The sequence below is a fragment of the Octodon degus genome, unplaced genomic scaffold (assembly GCF_000260255.1).
Source record: "Octodon degus isolate 3935 unplaced genomic scaffold, OctDeg1.0 scaffold00071, whole genome shotgun sequence".
Lineage (NCBI taxonomy): Eukaryota > Metazoa > Chordata > Mammalia > Rodentia > Octodontidae > Octodon > Octodon degus.
Window position 1 is genome coordinate 8,978,718 of NW_004524647.1, and position 23,862 is coordinate 9,002,579.

General features: G+C 38.6%; 1 protein-coding gene and 1 pseudogene across 3 annotated transcripts in view; both read left to right on the plus strand.

Moving 5' to 3' along the window:
* The window catches only part of Fam208b (family with sequence similarity 208 member B), a 90,090-nt gene that overhangs the window by 6,894 nt on the left and 59,334 nt on the right, over positions 1 to 23,862 (plus strand). The gene's annotated exons all lie outside the window — the stretch shown is intronic.
* Positions 20,777 to 20,952, plus strand: LOC101569878 (annotated as a pseudogene).

Consider the following 23,862-nt stretch of genomic DNA (forward strand, 5'->3'; position numbering starts at 1 on the left):
TGTTCGGGCTCCTTGGGAGACTCTGACTTAGACATGACGGCAGTCCGAAGAAAGCCTGATGATGCTTCCTCCGTGGTGTCCACCAGCAGAAAGCTAGCTATTTTTAAATGGCACATAATTAATTGATAAATTTGCTTTATGAGTTCAAATCAAGTATATACAATGCAATAATGGTGATGCATATGACCTGTTAATTAGTTTTTCATCTGGGAAATGCGTGTAGCTCATCTTAGGCTATATAGTTAAAACATAGTATTAGTGATACAGAAATAAAAGTGCATTTGAATTGGGGTCAAGTAGTTTACTTCCAGTCTCCATTTGATTTTATTTTTGGTGAGTGTTACGAGGCCTTCATTATTTGGAATGGAAGAGCACCTAGCCCTGTTTCTGCTGCTGTTATCAGCATCTCTTGAAGGTATCTGAAGTATTCAAAACCATATTGAAGGCCTTTATATTTTATAAATTCAAAATAAAGCTCTTTAAAATGGTAGCCAGCAAGGATACATAAAGACAATGGGACAGTGATTTTGAAGTTAAACAAGTATAGTGAAAAGAGCATGGACATCACATTCACTGTGGGGTTTACAGTCCAACATCCTTACTGTACTGAGTACAGGCAAGATGCTTAAAAAATTGCATCTTGGCTCAGGTGGTGATGTACTGTAACCCCAGCACTCTGAGAGGATAACGCAAAAGGATTGCAAGTTAGAGCCCAGGCTGGACAACTTAATGATTTAGTAAGAACTTTCTCTGGGGAGGGGAATTTTTAAGGGTTCAGTCTTCAATATTAGGGAAATTGTTGGATCTGGGAGGGATTCTTTTTTTTTTTTTTTTAAATTTTATTTATTTATTTGTGTGTGTGTGTGTGTGTGTGTGTGTGTGTGGCCAGCTCTGCCCACCAGGGGGCGGGGCTGGCTGGCATGTGGTGCTGGGGGATTGAACTGCGGTCCCTGTGCTTTGCTAAGCTTGTTCTAAGTAGGTGCTTTAGACCACTGAGCCATCTCACCAGCCCCAAGGATGATTCCATGCCTACTCTATCTTTTTTTTTTTTTTTTCCCCGGAACCGAGGATTGAACTCAGGCCCTTGTGCTTACCAGGAAAGCGTTTATTCCACTGAGCCATCTCCCTGGCCCCGGGATTCTTGTAAAATAACACTAAAGCTCTTCTAGCAGGGTTAGTGGGACATCCCAGAATCCCACACCTGGAGCATAGAGCTTACTGTATTGTCTTCTGTTCTGACTGTATTTACTCTGTATCTTAACCCTGAGCTCTTGCCCCCCACCTCCAGCAGCCACTATGTGGGATCTGCTAGGCTCCCAAACCATGGCTGTGCAGTATGTGAGATCCATAAGTGCTAAAATGGAACACTGGCTGGCTCACTGACTTTCCAAATATGCTGACTTTGCTTGAGTTCTCAGGTTCCCCTGCCATAGACTTGCCCCTGGTTTGTTCGCCTTTGCCAGCTAGGAGGGCTCTAAGCAGGAACTGGCAAAGCAAGGCACAGCTCTCTCCTGCACACTCTGTGAGGTGAGTAGAAGTAAGCCCCAGGTCTCCCTGCCATTGTTCTGAGCAATGAGAATGCAACATTGAAAAAGATAATGGCCCTGTGGGGCTGGTGAGATGGCTCAGTGGTCTAAAGCACCTACTTAGAACAAGCTTAGCAAAGCACAGGGACCGAGGTTCAATCTCCCAGGACCACATGCCAGCCAGCCCCGCCCCCTGGTGGGCTGAGCTGGCCACACACACACACACACACACACACACACACACACACATAAATAAATAAATAAATTTTAAAAAAATTAAAAAAGAAAAAGATAATGGCCCTGTATTGATGAAGTTAGTACTGTAGTGGTAGGAAGATAGATAAACAAGAAAAATGTCAGATAGTGATAATGTTGTACAGAAAATATTCATTACTAAAACTGTGGTGTATGTTCTTTAAGACTTGATACACTCAGTGCTTCTCTTTTGTCATGTTTTCCTTTCTGCTGAACATCTTATATTTTTATCTTTTTAAACTTTATTTTATTGATGCATTTTAGATAATGCAGTTTGTACTTGTACGTGACCTGCCTTTTGCTCATTCCCCTAACCTTCTTCCTACCATCTACCTTTTACTTACAAAAACTTTGTTTCCATATTTTCCTTCTATTCTCTTTTTTCTCTTGTCTCATCTTTTCCTTTCTGCCACCTACCTCCCTAGTTCCCTTTCCCATTTGAACATTTATGCCAGTTTCTCAATAGCTTATAGGTTGGTCCTTATTTACACTTTTTATTTCTCACATCAGAGAAACCATGCAATATTTGAACATATGTGTCTAATTCATTTCATTTCAGAGTACAGTCTTCAAAGTACATCCATTTAACTAGAAATGTCTGAAGCTTATCCATCTTTATGGCAGAGTAGTACACTAATGTATAAAAATACCATATCTTCATTATCTATTCATCAGTTGATGGGTTTTTGGGTTTTCAAGAATTGGCTGTTACAACTGTGCTGCTGTAAATGTAGGTGTGCATATATCACTGTGGTATGATGCTTTTAATTATTTTTTTAACAAATACTTTTAATTGTTCCTGAAGGTTTTTTTTTTGTTTTGTTTTGGTTTTTTTCCAGAATGGGGATTGAACTCAGACCCTTGCGCTTGCCAGGGAAGTGCTTATCAAATACTTTTAATTGTTTTGGGAAGATACCAAGAAGGAGAATAGCTGAGTCATATGGAATCTGTAATTTCAGTTTTCAGAGGAATCTCCACATTTATTTCTACCATGGTTGAACTAGTCTACACTCTTACCAACAGTATAGAAGGGTTATTTTTCCCCACAGCCCTGCCATCATTTGTTACAGGTTGAATTTTTTATTTTTGTTCTTTTGAGACATGGTTTCATTATGTAGCCTGAACTCACTTTGTAGCCCAGACTGGCCTCAAACTCACAGCAATCCTCCTGCCTCAGCCTCCCAAGTGCTGGGATTGCATGCATGTGCTTTATTGATTTCTTGATGATAACCATTCTTTGTGGAGTAACATGGAATCACAGTATTGTTTTAATTTGTACATCTCAAATTACCAGTGATGTTGAATTTTTTTCATATATTTATTTACTGTTTATTTCTTCATCTGAGAAATATCTATTCATTTCAGATGCCCAGTTTTAGAGTGTCCAGTTTTTTTTTTTAAGAACTGGGGATTGAACTCAGACACTTGTGCTTGCCAGAGAAGCGCTTATTCTACTGAGCCATCTCCCCAGCCCCAAGTTTTGGTTTATTTTTTAAAGGTGAAAAAAAGTATGTGTTTAGAATTACCCAGCTGGACTCAGTTTAGATGATCCCGGTTTTGTTGTTGGCAGCATCCAATGCATCATAATCAGGAACCAGTCAAACATACGCCTTTTTTTCTCCATCAGGCCTAATTAGGGTATTGACCTTGGCATTGTCAGTGTCATAGAACTTCTTTACAGTTTGATCTGGTGCTTACTGTCTTTGACATCCACAACGTACACAAGTGTGTTTTCCTCAGTCTTTTTAATGGCTGACTCTGTGATCCGGGGGAACTTTTGATGATGGCATAGTGGTCAAGCTTGTTTTTCCTGGGGTCCTTTTCTGAGAGTATTTGGGCTGCCAAAGTCTTTCTGTTCAAAAGTTGGGTTCAGTTCTGGTATTTTATTGTTGATTTTTTTTTTTTTTTGTCTAATTGATCTGTTTGTGATAGGTATTAAGTTTCCCTGTTACAATTGTATTAGTACTTATTTGATATTTCACACATGTTAATACTTGTTTTATATGGTCGAGCGTGCTGGTATTTGATGCACATAGTTTTGAGAGTTAACCTCTTCCTCTTGGATTATTACCTTTACAATGATTTATTGACCTTTTTATCTCTTAATCTTGATTGGAAATCTAGTTTATCTGTAAACACAATAGCTACCCCTGCTTTTTTTTTTTTTTCCAGGTTTCCATACTTTGAATTTTAGTCTGTTAGTTTCTTTTTTAATTAAATGAATTTCTTTTTTTTAATTTATTTATTTATTTAACATTTATTTATTGTGTGTGTGTGTGTGTGTGTGGCCAGCTCAGCCCACCAGGGGGCGGGACTGGCTGGCATGTGGTGCTGGGGAATTGAACCACGGTCCCTGTGCTTTGCCAAGCTTGTTCCAAGTAGGTGCTTTAGACCACTGAGCCATCTCACCAGCCCCCATGCTGTGTATACTTTTGATAGAATTTGTAATCTCCTGGATATCTATTTGATTTATAGCAGGATAATGGATAATCCCAACAAGCCCGTACCTTTAGTTCCACTGAAGTTCAGGCTAGTTTCTGCTTGTGAGGCTGTGCCTCCACCTGGCTTGAACTCAGTTCCTTCCATCACCTCCTGCCAGCTTAAACTTGGTAGCCTCACCCTGACATTGGATGTCACTAAGTAGAGCTGGCCTGCATCCATTTTGAATTCTGAGCTTGGGTGGTCCCTCTCCAAGGTGACTATTAGTTAATTGCTTTCTCCTGGAGGACATCAGAACCCAGATAACTCACTAGCCACTGTAGTCCACTGTGTCTACTGCTCTCTTTCACTGGTGCATTTCTCTGTTGAGACCTCTAAGGTCACAAGGTTTATTGGACCTCAAACCTTGTATCTGCAGGTTTGAGCTGACCTCCCATACAAGGGAGAAAGTGCCACCTGTCACCTCCTCCTTTATTAAAAAGTCTCACTTCACCCTCCCAATGGGCTTCAGTTGAGGCCTGCATACTGTAGACCCACTTCTCTCCTCACATTGTTTGGACCCACTTCCCTCTTTCTCACATAGTTATATTTCAAAATCTGACACTAGAGCAACATCAGAGAGAGATGCTTGATTTCTCTGCTGCTCACCACTCCACTGTCTTCTCAAAAGTCTGTGAACATCTGTCTAAAAAATTAATTTTGTTTCTACAGTTTTGAAACAAGCATACTGGCCTTATATTTGCTATGTAGTCCAGGGTGGTCTCAAATTCATAGCAGTCCTCCTGCTTCAGCCATCTGAGTGCTGGGATTGCAAGTGTGTGGCAATATCTTGCTAGTACACTTTTGATATGCATAATGATCACATTGGTTATAGGGAATTTGTACCTGTACATAATATATCTTGGTTTTTCTTTTCTGTGTATCTTAACATAGGCCATTTTTCTATGTTATTAAATAAGCAGCTTTCTTTGGGAGTATCTTTGCTTTTCAGATTAAGCATGGTGAAAATAACATGCATAAATGAAAAATACTGTGCAATACAAATTTGTGTGTTACAAGCTATCTGCTAGGAAAGAATTTGATAGTAACATCATTTTGAAAGTCTGACTTATGGCTCTTCTTCCTCATCTCATACCAGAATACTCATTCATGATTTGTTTCCTTGATTTATTGATATAGTTAGTAAAATTTACAGATTTACTGTTTACTGACCCATTTCTTGTTTTCCTAGAATGATTGCTGTCTGATCTCTGTGATCATTTTAATGTTTTCATATGTTATGTTTGCCAAAGGATATATTTACAATTTTAATGACTATATTCACAAGAGATAGCTCTATTTATTTTAGTACAGGGTCTGCAGGGTCTCATTACACAGATCAGACTCGTAGGGATTCTCCTATTTTTAGCCTCCCAAGTGCTGGGATTACAGGCTTGTGCCACCATGCCCAGTCTCAGTCGCTGTCTCAGCGCGCCCTGGAGGCAGGGCTGGCAAGCAGTCCGGGGATCGAACCCCTGGCCCCTACGCTCTGTCTAAGCAGGAGCTTTAGTCCACTGAGCTATCTGGCTGGCCCTGCTCTATATATTTTTACATTTTGTCAAGTTTAGTATTGAAGTTTAATTGTATGAATTGGGAAGCACTATCTTTTTTCCTAGTTTTGGAACAGATTAAATACCAAAAATATTTTCTTTCATTTACCAAATATGTATTTATTAAAAATCTTGGTTGTGCCAGCATTGAGCTAAATTCTAAGTAATCAGTGGTAAACAAAACAGATAAGATTTATGCTGTCATGAAATTTGAAATAATTAGGAAAAAATACATTAGTTAAGTAATTATAAATAATGAACACTGAAAAAAAGGGCAAGGTGCTTTGAGAAAATGTTGAAGATCTATAGATTGTATTGAGTCAATGGATTATTGAATACATATGCAATAGAAGTACTTTTTAGAATAATCAAATATAGATTGAGGATTTGGTATGTAATTAAAACTAGTAGATACATACACAAAATGGAGTATTCATAATTCTGTAAATTAAAATACATAAAGTAATGGCAAAATAATAACTACCATAATTAGTGTATGTGTTTTCATGTGCTAAGGACAAGCCCAGAGCTTTTCACATGCTAAGGTTGTGTTTTACCACACAGCCCCAGGAGTGTGTGTGTGTGTGTGTGTGTGTGTGTGTTGCTACTAGACTGATGTCTTATTGAGCTACATCCCCAGCCCTTGGGGAGTACATTTTTTTAATTGAGGAAATTAAGACTTAGGTTCTGTAAATACTTCCGATTTAACATTTCCAATTCTTTATTCCCTTGAAAATCTTTCTGGTATTACAGAAAAATAATTAGATAAATCTTCAAAGATCAAGAGGAAGAGTGAGGGCTGGCGAGATGGCTCAGTGGTCTAAAGCACCTACTTGGAACAAGCTTGGCAAAGCACAGGGACCGCGGTTCGATACTCCAGCACCACATGCCAGCCAGCCCCACCCCCTGGTGGGCTGAGCTGGCCACACACACATACACACACAATAAATAAATAAATGTTTTAAAAAAAAAGGTGGGGGGGGGGCTGGTGAGATGGCTCAGTGGTCTAAAGCACCTACTTAGAACAAGCTAAGCAAAGTACAGGGACCGTGGTTCAAACCCCCAGCACCACATGCCAGCCAGCCCCGCCCCCTGGTGGGCTGAGCTGGCCACACACACAAAATAAATGAAATTAAATAAATAATTAAAATGCCCCCCCAATTTTAAATAAATAAATAAACTTTCAACATCACTAAAAAAAAAAGAGGAAGAGTGAAAAGACAGGTGAAATCAGTATTTGAGAATCTAGAAAGGAGATGGGCCAGTAATGAATGGGTAGATTTGAAAATGCCAAAAAGTGAAGCGAGGTAGACCAACAAAAGTTACCTGCTGTTATTGTATTTTCTTGACTATTGACAAGAAATACATTATCTTTGCATTAGTATTTATTTTGACTACTTTGTAATACTTGAAATAAAAGACAGGCTCATCTTTGTTCTCTTTCAAAATTGTTTTTGACTATTCTGAATCTTTTGATTCCTTTTTTTTTTTTTTTTCCTTTGGCAGAACAGGGGATTGAACTCAGGTTGTTGTGCTTGCCAGGGAAGCGCTTATTCTACTGAGCCATCTCCCTGGCTCCAGAATTCCTGTGTAAGTTTTAAAATCAGGTCATCAGTTTCTTCATACAAATAGTATTAAATCTAGCTTAATGTTGTATCTTAGTATACTTAAACAAAATTATCAAAACGAGACAGTAGCATCACTTGCAAGCATAGACTGGTGGGGCTGGGAGATGGCTCAGTAGAATAAGTGCTTGCCTGGCAAGTGCAAGGGCCTGAGTTCAATCCCCAGTTCCACAAAAAAAAAAAAAACATAGACTGATGATGGAAGACACAGATACTTCTAATTTTTTTTAATTGCTCATATCAAATGAAAAACCTTTAGCTGTTTCTGTCAAGAGGATATTTTTAGTGTTCTCAAAGGATTTCAAGCTGAGATATAGTTATTGATAACTGAAATGTAAGTGGAGACCATTTTAAATTCACCAAAATGAAACATAGTGTAGGAAAGGAACTTAACTATCAAATATGGCTCAGTCATAATTTTATATATAATAGTGAAATTTGAGTACTGATATAACAGAAACAGATGTACTATGGTATAATACAATGCCAAAGCCATTGTATGGACTTAGTGGAAGTTATTTTTCATTAAAGGAATGTATTCAAGTATTTCATTGAGTGACAGAATTATTCCAGAGCATATAGCTAAAGTTGAAGGCGGTTGGCAAATGATGTCTCATGCATAATAAGCACCCCACAATTGTTATTAATACTAATAGCTTCCTTCTTAATAAACACTACTTCATAGGGTTACAGTCACTGTGAGTTACTACATACACATAACATACTTTGAATCTGTTTACATTCCTCTTTCTTCCCTTCTTTCATTCCTCCCTCCACCTCTAGTTCCTCTTAGCATTTGCAAAGGATCAATCTCCTTATTTAGTTATATGTGTATTATATTTTTCTCTTTAAATTATTTGTAATTTGAGTTTCTCGTATACGAGAAACTGCAGTATTTGATTTATTTCACTTAACATTATGGTTTCAGGGTACATCCATTTTTTTTACAAGTAACTCAAATTTATCTATCTTTTGTGATTGAGCAGTATTCTGTTGTCTATAGATACATTTTTTTAAAAAAATTATTTATTTATTTATTTTGTGTGTGTGTGTGGCCTGCTCAGCCCACCAGGGGGCGGGGCTGGCTGGCATGTGGTGCTGGGGGATTGAACCGCTGTCCCTGTACTTTGCTTGGCTTAGCTTGTTCTGAGTAGGTGCTTTAGACCACTGAGCCATCTCACCAGCCCCTATAGATACATTTTTTTATCCATTTATCTGTTGATGAGCATATGGGCAACTTCTAAGATTTAGCTAATAAGAGTTTCAGTGCTATAAAACATTCATATTTATATGTCACTGTAATGGAATGTCTTTAACTCTTTCAGGAAGACACCTAGAAGGAGAATAGCTAGGAATTTCTGTTTTTCGTTTTTGGGGGAATCTCATACTTATTTCCCAAGTGGTTATACTAATTTACACTCACACCAACAGTTTAGAAGTATTCCTTTTACCTTTTAATCTTGCCAGATATTGTTATTGTTTGATTTCTTGGTAATAGGCATTCTTTGTGGAAGAGGAACTTCAGTGTTGTTTTAATTTGTAGTTCATGGTCATTGATGGTGTATATTTTTTTCATCTATTTCTTGCCATTTGTACTGTAGCAGAATACTACTCTTCCCACCCCTTCATAGCCACCAGTATACTTCAGTTTGTTTGTTGCCTAGATAACAATTGTTGTTCCAGGTCTAGTTGCTCCTGTCTCGTAAAAATGACTGGTCACTGTGATACATAACTGGTCACTGTGATGCACATTATATAAACCAATCCCCCACTTGTCAAGCCATTCTGCTTCGGTACTTCCTGTTGGCTTACCCAATGTAAGGCTACAGCACAAGAGATCAGGACCTAATATTCTGGGAATGGTCCTTATCAGTGCCTGTTGACTTAAATAAATCTGCCTCCAGATCCTGTGCATCATTTCTGCTTACCATTGCATCTGGTGTGTTGGCTAGGAAGACTAATTGTGCTGACCTCTTTGGTCACTGGTTGTGGCCCTTGTGTATAGAGCAAGGACTGCTCCAGGTCCCGACAGGAAGGTTCACTCTTAGGATTTCTTGAGTGTCCTCAGATGTCTGGAGGACATCAGACCCCAAAAAGAAGAGGACACAATCTCTGTGTCTGCCTGTCAGTTCTGTTCAGCTTGAGCAAGAGAGATTGATCACCTCTTGTTAGTCAGGGCCACACTCAAGGGAATAAGGCTGGAATGTTTTAACCTCTGAGTGCCTGTTAAATGAATGTGTGAATGAGTGGTCCAGACAGCATAAGCAATAGGTAGGAAGCTCCGTCTGTGCACCAAGACTGGGAAGCACTAGTCGCAGTTGCTGATTGGACCCTCACCTGCGGTTCTGCAGTGATGCCACATGACAGAAGACAGGCCTCAGGCCCTCCTTAGCTAAGTTGTGCCTAAGTCCCATTTTAAATGCCCAAGTGGGCATTTAAATGGTCTCTGAGTGGCACCCGCCCTTTTTTGAACCGTTGTTCAAAGGTACACAACATAGAGCGTTGGGAGATTAAATGGGAACTAGTGAAAACCCACAGTCTCTTACTGAGAGAATTCTGCCTTGGCAGCCTTGTTGGTTGCCACAGTTGCCAACACTTATAGCTTTTCTCAACTCCTCTACTTCTAGCCAATTGAATAGGTTCCATCAGGCCATTGCTTACATTGGGCCACATGGACCATCCCTCTAGAGCCTTTTGCTTACTTGCCCATCCTGGTCCAGTGGTGTCATCTAATGCATACCCAAGATGGCTATCAACAATGTCTTCAGATTTTCACTTTTTTTTTTTTTTTTTCCAGTACCAGGGATTGAACTCAGGACCTTGCATTTGCCAGGCAGGTGCTTAAACCACTGAGCTATATACCCAGCCCCTAATTTGCACATTTTGACTGAGAAAAAATTGGACTATCAGCCCAGTCAAATGAGTTGCACCCTGTCAGGCCTGAATAGATAGGTCAAACCAAGCTTTATCAAATTGGGCCTCCAGGAGCATATGATCTTCGGAAAAGTTTGGGGCAAACCCATGACTTTCCTTGTAAGCAATGGGATAGAACTCTCTACCTTCAAAAGTTCCCTCTGTCAAAATGTTACCATTGCTGAGGCAACTGTAGCTCTTGTCTTTCACCCCTTCTGCCAGATTCAGATTTGCAGCTTAGGAGGACTTTTTCACATCAAGCCAGTCAACCTTCCTCATTTAGCTCTGCACTTTCAACCTTGACTTCTCTGAGAGAAAGATGATGCTTGCTTCAACCTGAAACAAATAACTGTAGTCCTGAAGTTCTAAAACACTGTCCCAAAGGAATAAACTAAAGACTCACCTTTGGGCCTAGACATGAACCATGCCACCTCACCAGTATCCCCATTGCCATCAGATGTCATGGAAAGCACAAACAGGCATCTAGACATAACAGCCTGATGAACTGTTCATCTTGGGCAATATCTCCATGCTGTCAGCAACACAGAAAAGATGCTTTCCTCTGCTTGTGAGTATCTCCAACATGGCACAATTATCAGTAACTCCTTCTCACTGTTTAATACTGAAGAAAGAGCACAGCCATGTTTTAGATGGGGCCCAAGCTTGGTTAAAGTCAAAAGTACCTGCCACTGTGGTTAATCTTGACACTTGGGTAAATACAGTCCTCCTTCAAGCTCGTCCAAACTGGAACTGTAGTGAGACAGAGGGTCATGAATCTTAGGTGAGTACTGTACTATCTTCTGACAGATCTCAAAGAGGAAGACAAGAAGCCAATAAACATGCCTAAAGTTACGAATATTACCTACTGGAGCCCCCATTGAAAAGAAACTGCCAAAGCAGATCCTGTGAGATTGAAGGACACTTTTATCAAACATGAATTCCTCCTGTACATGCTTGAGTGTCCTTCTACCTCTCCTGATACATAACCAGCCACCCTCACACTCAGGTCCATTGTCCTGGATTTGATACTGTTTATACCCTGGGAGGAAGAATAATATCTGTATCAGCCCAAAGTGCTTAATAATCATAACCCTGAAATTTTGAGACTCATTTCCAGAAGTATGGCAGAAAACTCACCTCTGGGATTTGCTATCAGTCATGTCTGTTTTGTAATCGAGAGCTGTCCCAAGGCAACCCTTACCTGCATAGTAGTACACCTTTTCTGACTGTAAAACAAGTCCAGGATCTCCAAGCTGCCAATGCCACTTTGATTGCCTTCTGTATACATTGCCTAAGTCTTCTGCCCCCCATAGTCTGCTAGTAACATCTGAAGAATGTCCTCCTCTGCCTTTGGCTCCTGTCAGCCAGCCTCTGCAGCTTACCTAGACTGAAATTCCCAGAGGTTTAAAACTTGTTTATTCCAGTAGAGACCCTCACAGCTGACCTTGCTAGTTTCTCAGAATGACAGTCAAGCTGCCTGCTGGAAAGACATTAAGTTCAGCTACAACATCTGGTAGAAACTGCTTATAGTAACTGCCACAGATTTCTTGGAGCTGCTGGCTTATATAAAATCAGGATCACAAAAACAGTGATAGTTACTCAGACAGTTATTCCCTGGGAGTGCCCAGTGGCCTACCTGTCTCAAACAGCCACTGTCCTTCTGACCAAGAAAGCTGACCATCTCACCTGAGTCAGAGACCTAACTGTCCAGGTGCCACATGTTGTACTGGGATGAAGTGTTCTAAAATGGCCCTCCTTGACAGATTCCAAGTATACCCTGTTTACAGATAGAAGTAGCTCTGTTAAAAATGAAATTGGACAGACTAGATACGCTGTGGTCACCTTGGACAAAACTTTTGACCAAAACTGTCCTGCAGGTCTATGTGGCAAATTGCCATTTGGAAGCAGTCACCAGTGACATAAAATAATGCATTCCAGAGGCCTAAACCCCCTCCGCTGAGCCAATTGACTGAAACATTAATCCCAGCCAGCAAAACTTTACCTGGTATTCCTAGAACATCAGAGCAAGACTTGCCCCCACTGTTCTGCAAGCTCAAGCCATTGCACTGGCATCCATACTCCTGCAGCCAGCTTAGGCTTCAGTGTCTGTGTTATTGGCTCCAACTTGCCATTCCCCTGCCCATATTGAGAAGACAATAAAAGTATGTAGGGTCCTGTTGTAAAAAATCATCCCTCTACATGCTTGATATGGTTTACCTTCAGTCACTGTCAGTGACAGGGGGCCTACATTTGTAGAATTAAAAATTAGTTTAAATAAAAACTTTGTATAGCTTGTAGCCACTTAAAAGGCCAGCAATATCTGTAGATGTTCCTGCACACATAATAGGTAACATATTAATTACCTCCCTAAAGTTAAAAAATCCAACCTTAGATCTAAAAAATTTACCTGGACAGCTTCTCCAGAGCTCACTCTGAAGAGACAACGCACTCCAAGCCTTGCTTCTGTCACTGGACACGTCTAAAGCTTTGAGGAAAGCATTTGTGAGATTCCAAGTATGGCTGTTTACCCCAGTCCCTACTATATGTACTTGAAATTGTGCTATCCAGCTTGGTTCTTGCATCCCTGCCTCCTGGTAGCTGTGGTTTTTATTAATTGACCTGGATTCTGCTTACCCCAGTCCTTACTTCCCTGCCTTGAACTCTATGGATGGTTGATACAAGAAAATAGAACAGTCAAAACATTTGACCAAGATTTGATGAGTATCCAAGACACATTGGATACTCTCCTAGATCAGATTAATTCCTTTGCTCCCTTGCCAGAGTAACGTTACAGGACAGACATGCCAAAATTCTAGTTGGACCTTATCTCAGAAGATCACACGTAATATGCCCAGCAAAGATTTGCCAGAGTAACTAACGGGGGAAATGTAGCAGAGAATGCCTCATCTCCCAGCCACTATACTGCAGTTTATAGTTGTCCAGGTTCCATATCAGTTGCTCCTGTCTCTTAGAATGGCTGGTGACTATGATGCACATTGTATAAACCAATTCCCAATTGAGAAGCCATTCTTCATTTGTATTTCCATTTGCTTATTCAGTATAAGCCTAGACCACCAGAAATCAGGGCTTGATAATCTGGGAATGATCCTGATCAGTACCCATTGACTTAAAATAAATATGCCTCTAAATTGTGTGTGTCATTTCAGTGCTTATGCTTGCTGTTGTAATACTATTACTGTGAGATGTCTATTCATTTCACTTCATGTTTTGATTAGGGTCTCTTACTATGGAAGGGCTCTAATTTTATCTTCCTTCTACCATGATTACTAGAACCAATAAATTCAGCTATGTAGTAGGGTACAAGATAACACACAAAAATCAATAGCATTCCTATTTAGCAAGAAATTAGGAACATACAGTAGTACTAAGAAAAATGCTTAAGAATTAGCCTGAGGAAGTGAATGACCTCTACAATGAAAACTACACAGTACAGTACTCAGTAAAAGGAAATTGAAGACATCAGAAAATAGATCCCTGTTCCTAGGTAGGCAGAGCCAGTATAGTCAAAGTAGCCATACTTTTAAAATGATATACAGATGTCAAGAGTATTCTTCACAGAATTAGAGAAAATAATCCTAAAGTTCATAAGGAATCAGAAGAGACCAAAAACAACAAAAGTAGTCCTAAGTAACAAGAACAAAGCAGGAGGCATTACCATGCTAAAGTTCAAATTATATTACAAAGCTACAGTAATAAAAATAGAATGGTACTGGCACAAAAACAGACATGAGTATCAACAAAACAGAATAGAGGATGCATAAACAACCCCAAGAAAATCTTTGACAAAGAAGACAAAACATATTCTGGGAGAGAAGAGAATGTCTTTAATAAATGATGTGGAGTAAACTGGCTATCCATATGCAAAAGATTGAATCTAGACCCATGTTTCTCACCATATAGCTCCATGGTAGCTAATAATGAATAAAGAAAATATATTTACACACAGTGGGATACTGCTGTGCCATAAAGAAAGATCTTGGGGGCTAAGGATATAGCTTAGTGGCTTAAGTGCCTGCGTGGCAAGTGCAAGGTCCTGAGTTCAAGCCCCAATACCAACAACAACAATAAGAAAAGATGAGTCATTCGTAAGAAAATGCATGCACCTTGAAACAATATTAAGTGAAATAGACATAAAGCTTAAATATCACTTGGCTTTTATATGAGAAAGCTGAATTATAAACAAAGAACACAAAAAAAATTTAAAAAAAAATAAACAAAGAACAAAATAAATGGTAGATAATAGGAAATAGGGAGATAGACCTTTCTCAAAGAGAATGAGATCTAAAGATGGAGGGGGAGGGAAAGGGAATTAAAAAGAAAATAAAGATATGTACATGTACCAACTCCACACAAGGAATGTAAACATGTTTTCCAAATATGTACTAGTAAAAAATCGTGTTTACTATTGGTTTTTCATAAATGACGTTCATTAGTTTGAGGTAAGATCCTTAGGTCTGTATGTTTTCTTCAGAGTTTTTAGCATGAATGGATGTTAGATTTTGTCAAAGGCTTTTTCTGCATTTATTGAGATAATACGAGTTTTGTCATTGTTTCTATGTAAGTGATGTTTTACATTTATTGATTTGCACATGTTGAAATATCTTTGCATCCTTGGAATAGAACCTACTTGATTGTAATGCATAATCTTTTTCATGATTTTTTATATTTTGTGTGCTAATCTTTTGCATCTGTGTATCTTAAAGACATTGGCCTGTAGTTTTCTTTTTCAGTTGAGTTCTTCTCTGGTCTTAGAATCAAGGTACAACCTGCTTTCAGGATTGAGTTTGGTATTATTCTTTCTCTTTCATTAAAAAGCTTGAGGAAAATGGTGTTAGATCTTTCCTCAAGTTCTTGTAGAGTTCAGTGGTGACTCCCTTCAGTCTTGTGCTTCTTTTAGTTGTGAGTTTTTAATTACTGCTTCCATTTTCAGTCCTTTTATTGGACTCTTCAGTTTTGGTAATTTATATATGTCTAGGAATCTACCCATTTCTTATAGAGTCTCCAATGTATTAGAGTATGGGTTTTTTTTTTTTTTTAACCTTTATTTATTATTTTTTTTATTTATGTGTGTGTGTGTGTGTGTGGCCAGCTCAGCCCACCAGGGGGCGGGGCTGGCTGGCATGTGGTGCTGGGGGATTGAACCGCGGTCCCAGTGCTCTGCCAAGCTTGTTCTAAGTAGGTGCTTTAGACCACTGAGCCATCTCACCAGCCCCCGAGTATGGGTTTTCATAGTAATTATTAATCATCTTCTGGATTTGGTGGTATTCATTGTGATTTTTGCCCTTTTCATTTCTAATTACATTAATATGGCTCCTTTCTTTTTTTCTGTTGGTAAGTTTGCCTAAGGTTTATCAGGACCTGGCCAACATCCCCAACTGCCTGTATGAGGGTTATGACAAAGGGATGAAATAGGAGACAGAGATAAATTCAGTAATGCATGACAGGGGCTCTGTGAATGTATTTTGTTGTAATAGGGTAAAACAATCTTGTTTAGTTATGTCATCTTTGAGTTTCTCTGTTTCTTTTATTATTTTATATAATTTGGCCATTCCTCTACCTCATTGTTGCCACTTGGATCTGCTTTGGGGAAGTTACCGAGTTTTGGGAAGTATTTCCTTTTAAAATATCTGATATTTTTAATCCTTTCTCACAGGTTACTAGGTCACTTTTGATTAAGAAAACTGTAGAAAGTTAGTGACTGCCACAAGAGAACGCCAGGTGGTGGCACGTGTCAATTTTCCACAGAGTCCTGCTTTGTGGGATGTCTGCCCTGATCAGCGTCTCCACTCACACTTGCTGGAATCATTTGTGGCAAATTTTAGTCCACAGGTCACTTTTCCCCATATTTCTTTGTAAACTTTTTTTTTTTTTTTTTTTTTTTGGCGGAACTGGGGATTGAATTCAGGCCCTTGACTTGCCAGGCAAGCACTTATTCTACTGAGCCATCTCCCTGGCCCTCATTGTAAACTCCTCAGCATTCTTACAGAATTTTTTATGGTCCTTAGCGTATTCTTCAGCTAGGTCAGCCTGAAGCGGGTACTCAGGCTGCGGGTCATTCACTAGTGCTGTGAGGGACTGGATTACTTGGTTGGTCTTGGTCACTGGCTTCCAGTGAGAGCTATTTTATTGCCCTGTTCTGTCATAATTTGTTTTTGTTTGTGCAAACCCCTTAAGAGCAGTCTGGCATTCATTACTTGGTGGTCTTCACCTTTTCATTTGATGATTCACTACTGATTCTCCCTAGGTCCTTTGGGAAATAGCAAATCTCAACAAACAGAAGCCATGCACCCTAATCCCAACATATTAGTTTGTAGGACAAAAGTGACCTATAGTAGATAAATTCAGTACATATTGGGATTCACTGTCGATGACACTTGAACACTTGCTGGTGTTCACTGTTGATGACACTTTAGGTTATCTTTAATGTTTTCACTGTTGTAGATGCTTATGCATAGATGTGTGTGTATGTGATGTGTTTATGTATATGTATATTGTGTTTGTGTTTAGTCTCATCTTACTCTAAATATTTTAAGATAGGTACTTTTCAAGGTATTTTCTTAAATGTTCTTGGTTTCTTTGTGAAATAGTCACCTTTTCATTAATAGTTTGATAACATTGCATAAATAAACATAAGAATTGCCCAATTAAAAACAAGGCTATTCATTTATGAAGTGCATTAATAAAACTCATAAATATTGGGTAAAAAAGGGAAAACATTAATAATTATATGAATAAGCCAGGTGTAGTGAGTAATGCATGCCTGTAATCCAGTACTCAGGAAGCTGAGGGCAAGATCACTCTGAGTTCAAGGCTGAACTTTAGAGTACACATAATTAGAAAAATACTTTTCTAATTACCACTGATATTTTGTATTTAAATCTATTCATAATATCTCCCCCCCCCCTTTGAGATAGGGGTCCCTGATGGCACCAAACTCAAGTATTCTTTTTTTTTTTTTTTTTTTTTTTTTGGCAAAACCAGGAATTGTACTCAGGCCCTTGCACTTGCCAGGCAAGTGCTTAGTCTACTGAGCCATCTCCCCGGCCCCTCAAGTATTATTCTTGCTTCAGACTCCCAACTACCTAAGACTGCAGACATGTACCATCATACCTTTTTTTTGTTTGTTTGTTTTTGTTTTTAAACAACACTTTTGTTTTGCTTATTTTTTGTTTTTGAAACAGTCTCACTGTGTAGCCCAGGCTGTCCTCAGAGAAAACCCCAATCTCTGGAAATAGCATATGGGTATGGTTTTTAAAAAATACTTTAAAAATATATAATATGGTTTTATTTTATAAAATAAAAAATTTATAGTACAACCCAGATGACTTAAAGCTCAGTAGACTCCCCTTGGCTGGTGTGATAACACAGAGGTAGAGTGATTTTTCTTGTTTGTTGCATACTGTTCAGTTTTGTTTTGTTTTGTTTTTGTCAATTTTATTGAGAAAAAACAGCAATGAGACTGTTTCAAATCTGATTAGTAGGACAATTTCAATAATTAATACATTGCATTTTGTCTTAATGGTTATTGTACAAGATGCAGACATGATATCCTGTTTACAAACACTATTAGAACAAATCTTTCTATTCATTGAGTTGAGAGAATGTAGCTATATATCTGTTGTTAACTTTTGAATATACAGATACAAAATGGTTCTTCATTTGTATGCCCTTTTTAGTTTGTCAGAAAAGGGTATTCCCTTGTCATTTAAATATTATAGACGCATGAATTCAACAAAATATTCCAATATAGTTCAGTAATCCATAATAGTAGGGGGTTTTCCATAAGACTGGCAATGTCCGAAGTTGTTGACTTGAGCCTTTTACAGCTCAGCATATTAATATGGCTTTACTTTTTATACTTCATTTTTGTACCTCTCTGCTAGATGGTTAAGACCCAAGATAAAGCAGGACCTATATAACAAGAAATGCAACTTTTGTTACTGATGTTCAGTCAAATCCCCTCAGGATTTATCCTGAAACCCTGTACTGTACTTTGTAGATCCTTTGTCAGTGTCAGCCATGTGGACAAGTCACGGCCATTGCTTGACCAGTTTGCTCTCTGTGAAAGCTTGAGAGAATGTTTTCTCTCCATGTGACTATCCTTAGGCACACTCCACATCATCCATCACTTTCCTCTCCTTGATCAGAAAATTTGGAACACAGATGAGTTACATGATGTTACAGTACAGGTTCTCCTATGTCCTGAGTCCTCACTGACCTTGAAAGGCTATGGCCAAAATGTTGGCTGTCCTTACAGCCCTCCTTTTTCTCTGATTTTTGGTCTGCAAACTTAGATTGTTAACCCTCCAGAAGAGAAGCTTATTGTTATTACTCTACAACCTAGGCAGTTGAGCTTAACCTCGATATCTGTCTGAATATCAAACATCTTAGACATAACATGGAACAGGTATTTTCTGCCATGTATTGATATGTTAAACTTTGAGTCCACGGCGTGGCTGGGTTTGGTTTGGAGAGGTCCCATGGGCACAGGAGAGCCATAGGCTCTCCCATACACTCGCTGGGCCTGGGCTTGGGCTGGATACTGTTCAGTTTTAAAACAACATGTATGTGGAACATGGCAGGGCAAACATTAGCTCCCATGTTAAAAGTAATTCTCAGTTGTAATTTATTTTTATTTTTATTTATTTATTTATTTATTTATTGTGTGTGTGCGTGTGTGTGTGGCCAGCTCAGCCCACCAGGGGGCGGGGCTGGCTGGCGTGTGGTGCTGGGGGGTTGAACCGCGGTCCCTGTGCTTTGCTAAGCTTGTTTTAAGTAGGTGCTTTAGACCACTGAGCCATCTCACCAGCCCCTCAGTTGTAATTTATTTAAGGTTATTTTCTTCAGGTGAGGAATCATCTAAAATTCATTAAGATGGTACGGACAGGGGCCGGGGATATAGCTCAGCAGAATAAGAGCTTGCCTGGCAAGCGCAAGGGCCTGAGTTCAATGCCAAGTTCTGCAAAAAAAAAAAAAAAAAAGAATAAAGATGATACAGACACAGTGGTGGCCAGTAACAACATTAATTTCTTATAGAAAAGGGACAGGTGACCCGATGAGTAATACTTATTGTGCCCTTCTTAACCCCATTTTTGAGTTTTCTGAAACAGTGATGTTTGTTTGTATTTTAGTTTTTGAGATAGTATCCTTGAGCAGATTCTTTCTTCCAGAGGGCACTTTTAGTTTTCTGTAACTTTTACTTTGTATTCTGCATTGGAGCTTCATTTTCAGTATAGTTGAGTGACTTTTGTGAAAAAATGACATTTTCTTAAATGAAATGAGGTACTTGGTATATACTGTGTCTGAGAGTTTTATTTTAATTTTAAAAGGGAAATAGCTCAGTAGCATAAGTGCCTGTCTGGCAAGCACAAGGCCTTGAATTCGATCCCTGGTAGTATATAAGTTTAACACTTCATAGCTATTATTTTTTAAATGAAATCAAAGATCTTTTGTTGTGGTCATTAAGAATGTAATATGATCTAGAGAATTAAAAAGCAGTGCATTCAATTTAGTGTGTTAGCAGTAGTCCAAAGTTACAGTTAAGGAGTTAACTTGCAAGAGAAAATATTATGTCTAAGAATTTGGTTATTCTCTCTAAAGTATAAAAGTTTTATCAACAAAAACATGCAAGTAACTATACTCCAGAAGAATTTAAAAGTTCCTTCTGTTTGAAAGTGAGAGTCAGGTAAGCAAATTAGGTTGTAGAAAATTAGTATCTGTGACTGTACAAAAAGACATGTGATTTTACAACTTACATAGTTTCTCTTTAGTTTCATCTCAGGTATATTTGTAAATTTGTGGTGAGATTTACATTAGTATAGCTTTCTTTTGAATAGGAGGGACCTGGCATTTTTCCATTAAGGTTTATTGTTTACATAGATACTTTGTCTCTGTAGACAAGTTTTCAAGTTTAAATCACATGGTTTTAAGGATAAAATGAAAACTTTCAACATTCAATTTTAATTGTTTCATGCCTGTCTTTGAAGATGGAGCATTCACATTAATTCCTGTACCTAAGTCGTTGAAGAAAACTATTACATATAGACAGGGTTTGTTTCCAAAGATGGATAAGGCTTTCAAGATAAAATTTAAATAGTAGGGATCTAGTATCTTCAAAACCTAAAGTAATTCAGAAGTAATACTTACAGTGGGCTGATGGTTTATAAAGATAAAGGGCACCTGGTGTGGTGGTGCATGCCTGTAATCTCAGCACTCCAGAGGATGAGGCAGGAGGATTGTTGCAAGTTCAAGAACAATCTGGGCTACAAAGTGTGCTCAAGGCCAGCCTGAACGGCATATCAAGACTCTGTTTAAAAAACAAAAAGCAAGGGCAGGTGTGCTTAAAGAATAATTAGTACTTATGATAGGATTATGTCATAATGCCTTTTGCCTCCTTGTACCTCTGGAAGCAACATGGGCCACCAGCAACTCTACTGGAGCCACCCGAGGAAATTGGGCCAGGGCTGCCGCTCTTGCCGCATCTGCTTGAACCAATACGGTCTGATCTGGAAATATGGGCTGAACATGTGCTGCCAATGTTTCCGTCAGTATGAGAAGGACATCGGCTTCATCAAGTTGGACTAAGTGATATTCCTTCATTGAATTATCCAGGCCATACAGATGCTCAATGAAAGAGACCATGCAAACTCTTTGTACATAAAATAAAAAATTTAAAAGATATTTAAAAAAGATTATATCATAATGCTAGAAAATGTAATCTCCATTTAACTTTATCTAAATCCAGCTAAGATGTGCTATGAGCTTACACTAAGAGCAATTTTAATGATCATAAAGCTGTAACTAGAAAAGATACTTTTAAGGGTACCCTTATTTAGTGGTATGTTGGTAACATTTTTGTTGACAGAAATGGTGTGATTTTATAGAAAACATTGAGCCATTAATTGATTTTTTTTTTTTTTTTTTTTTTTTTTTTTTTTTTTTTGGAGGCCTGAACATTCCCTCAGGGCATTTCTGGTTTGGCTGGAGTATCTGGGTTCGAACCAGTGGAAATTGAGCGTCACTGCGTTTTTAAGCAGGCACTTAAACAACTGAGCTAATGGGTGGGCCCCCTGAGCCATTAATTGAAATACAGTTGCTGTTTATAAACTTAAACTTTTTACCACGAACATGTAATGAAGAGATTTTGTATTTTACAGCTTATAAACAATATACTGCTCTTTCGTGTCATGGCCTCTCTCAAAACTTATAGTAAAAAATGTATCTTTTCTATAAAGCTAGCATTGTCATGTCAACAGACTGTGTTGGCAGCAATACTCTCATCACTGTATAATCCAACCAAAGGTAAGTCTGTTAGGGAAAAAAACAACAACCACCTTCTTTTACAAGATGAAATGAGATTTAGTTAATTTTATAAGATACCTGTGTTAAAAGCCCATCTCATTAATGTCAAATATATCCTAATCTTGAGTCACTACTTTAAACATATTTGTGGATGAGGTTTTATCTGAAACTTAAAACGCTTTTTAGTGCCTAGACATTAGTACTGTCATGAGCATCTCTTCTAAACTGTCAGAATGACAATAAGAACACAAAATAGAACTGATAAACTTAGCAACTATGGAATGTTAGGAGTAAGAGAGGTTTCAGCTGTATACTTTAGTGATATTAATGGAAGAAGGACAAGGAAAAAAGCAGAACACTGGTGAGTTAAGAGGGGTAAGAACAGATTAACACTAGATTTTTGGTGTTAAGCCTTCTCATTTGTAAAATAGACTAATAAAGTATTGAGACTTTGTAAAGGGCCTAGCCCAGGAACTTTTGCCTAGTAAATGGACTCAATAAATGAATAGTTCTTCTTTTTAATTAGTTAAAATTAAGAAATAATGAGCTTCTCATTCATTTTTCTGAAATAGCCTGCAGATGGTGAAAGTAGTCAGGAAAGTGAGACTGGGGAACTAGTTTAAGCCACTACAGCACATTATTGCTAACTGCATATTGAGACTCTGTTTAAAAAAAAAAAAAAAAAAACAAGGGCAGGTCTGCTTAAAGAATAATTAGTACTTATGATAGGATTATATCATAATGCTAGAAAATGTAATCTTTTGGGTCAGGGACATGGCTCAGTGAAATAAACGCTTCCCTGGCAAGTGTAAGGGCATGAGTTCAATCCCCAGTTCTGGGGGAAAAAAAAAAGAAAATGTAATCTTTTAACTTTATCTAAATCCAGCTAAGATGTACTATGGGCTTACACTAAGAGCACTAAGATCACTTGTAGTGATCCTCCAGCACTGGGATTACAGGCTTGTGCCACCATACCTGGTTTTGGTGTTTGGCTTGGTGTGCCTGAGGGAGAAAGTGGCCAAGAACCACTCTTGGATTATTAATGGGACCAAGGTATAGGGAAATTATGGGCATATGGAAGGAAGAAGAAGCAAGAGTAGATTATTGGATGGAGAATTGGGGAGTAAAGTTCCACACAAAGGCAGAAGCATCTCAAGAAGTGGAATGTTTAGCTGAGCAAGTGGTACATGCTTAGTTACTTGGGAGGCGGAGGCAGGAGCTATGAATTTCAGGCCTGCCTGGACAACTTAGACCTTTTTTTTCAAAAGTTTTTTAAAAAGGGCTAGTGATACAGCTCAGTGGTAAAGTGCTTGACTAATGTGTTTAAGGCCCTAGGTCAGTTCTAGCACTACTCAAAGAAGGGGGTGTTTAACATTGCCGGATATTAAATATTACAAAATCTTGACTGACAAGGTATATTGGACTTCGTGGCTAGATTCCTGCTGACTTTTTTTTTTTTAATTTTTTTGGTACAGGGTCTCAGTACACAGCTCAGACTTGTAGTGATCCTCCTGTCTCAGCCTCACCAGCACTGGCATGGTGTGCCCAAGGCCCTGGGGCCAGCACAGCATGCAACACAAGGGATTGAACTTGGGTCCTTAGGCTTGTCAGGCTGTCGCTTAGCCCTCTAAGCTATCTCCCCAGCCCCTTCCAGCTAACTTTTTAAAAAATATTTTGATTAAAATATAATTCACAGGGGCCAGGGAGATAACTCAGTGGCACAGGGCCTGTCTGGTAACCACAATGTCCTGAGTTTGGTTCCCAGTATAAATAAGTAATAAACAAGCAAACAAACACATTTTCTGAGATACAATTCACATTCCATAGAATTAGACTAGCTCTTTTTTGTTTTGTTTTAACATCAGGAATCAAACTCAGGACCTTGCACTTGCCAGGCATGCACTTATGCCGCTGGCTCATATTCTTCAGACTACACGTACTTTAAATGGTACATCGCAGGGGTTTGTTTAGCTTCTTTCTTTTCTTTCTTTCTCTTTCTTTCTTTCTTTCTTTCTTTCTTTCTTTCTTTCTTTCTTTCTTTCTTTCTGGTCCTTTTTTGTTTAGTGTATTCTCAGAATTCTGCAGTTATCACCATAATCAATTTTAGACCATATTCATCAACCCAAAAAAGAGATCCCATATCAATTAATAGTGACTTCCAAAAAAAAATAGTGACTTCCCATTTTCTACTAT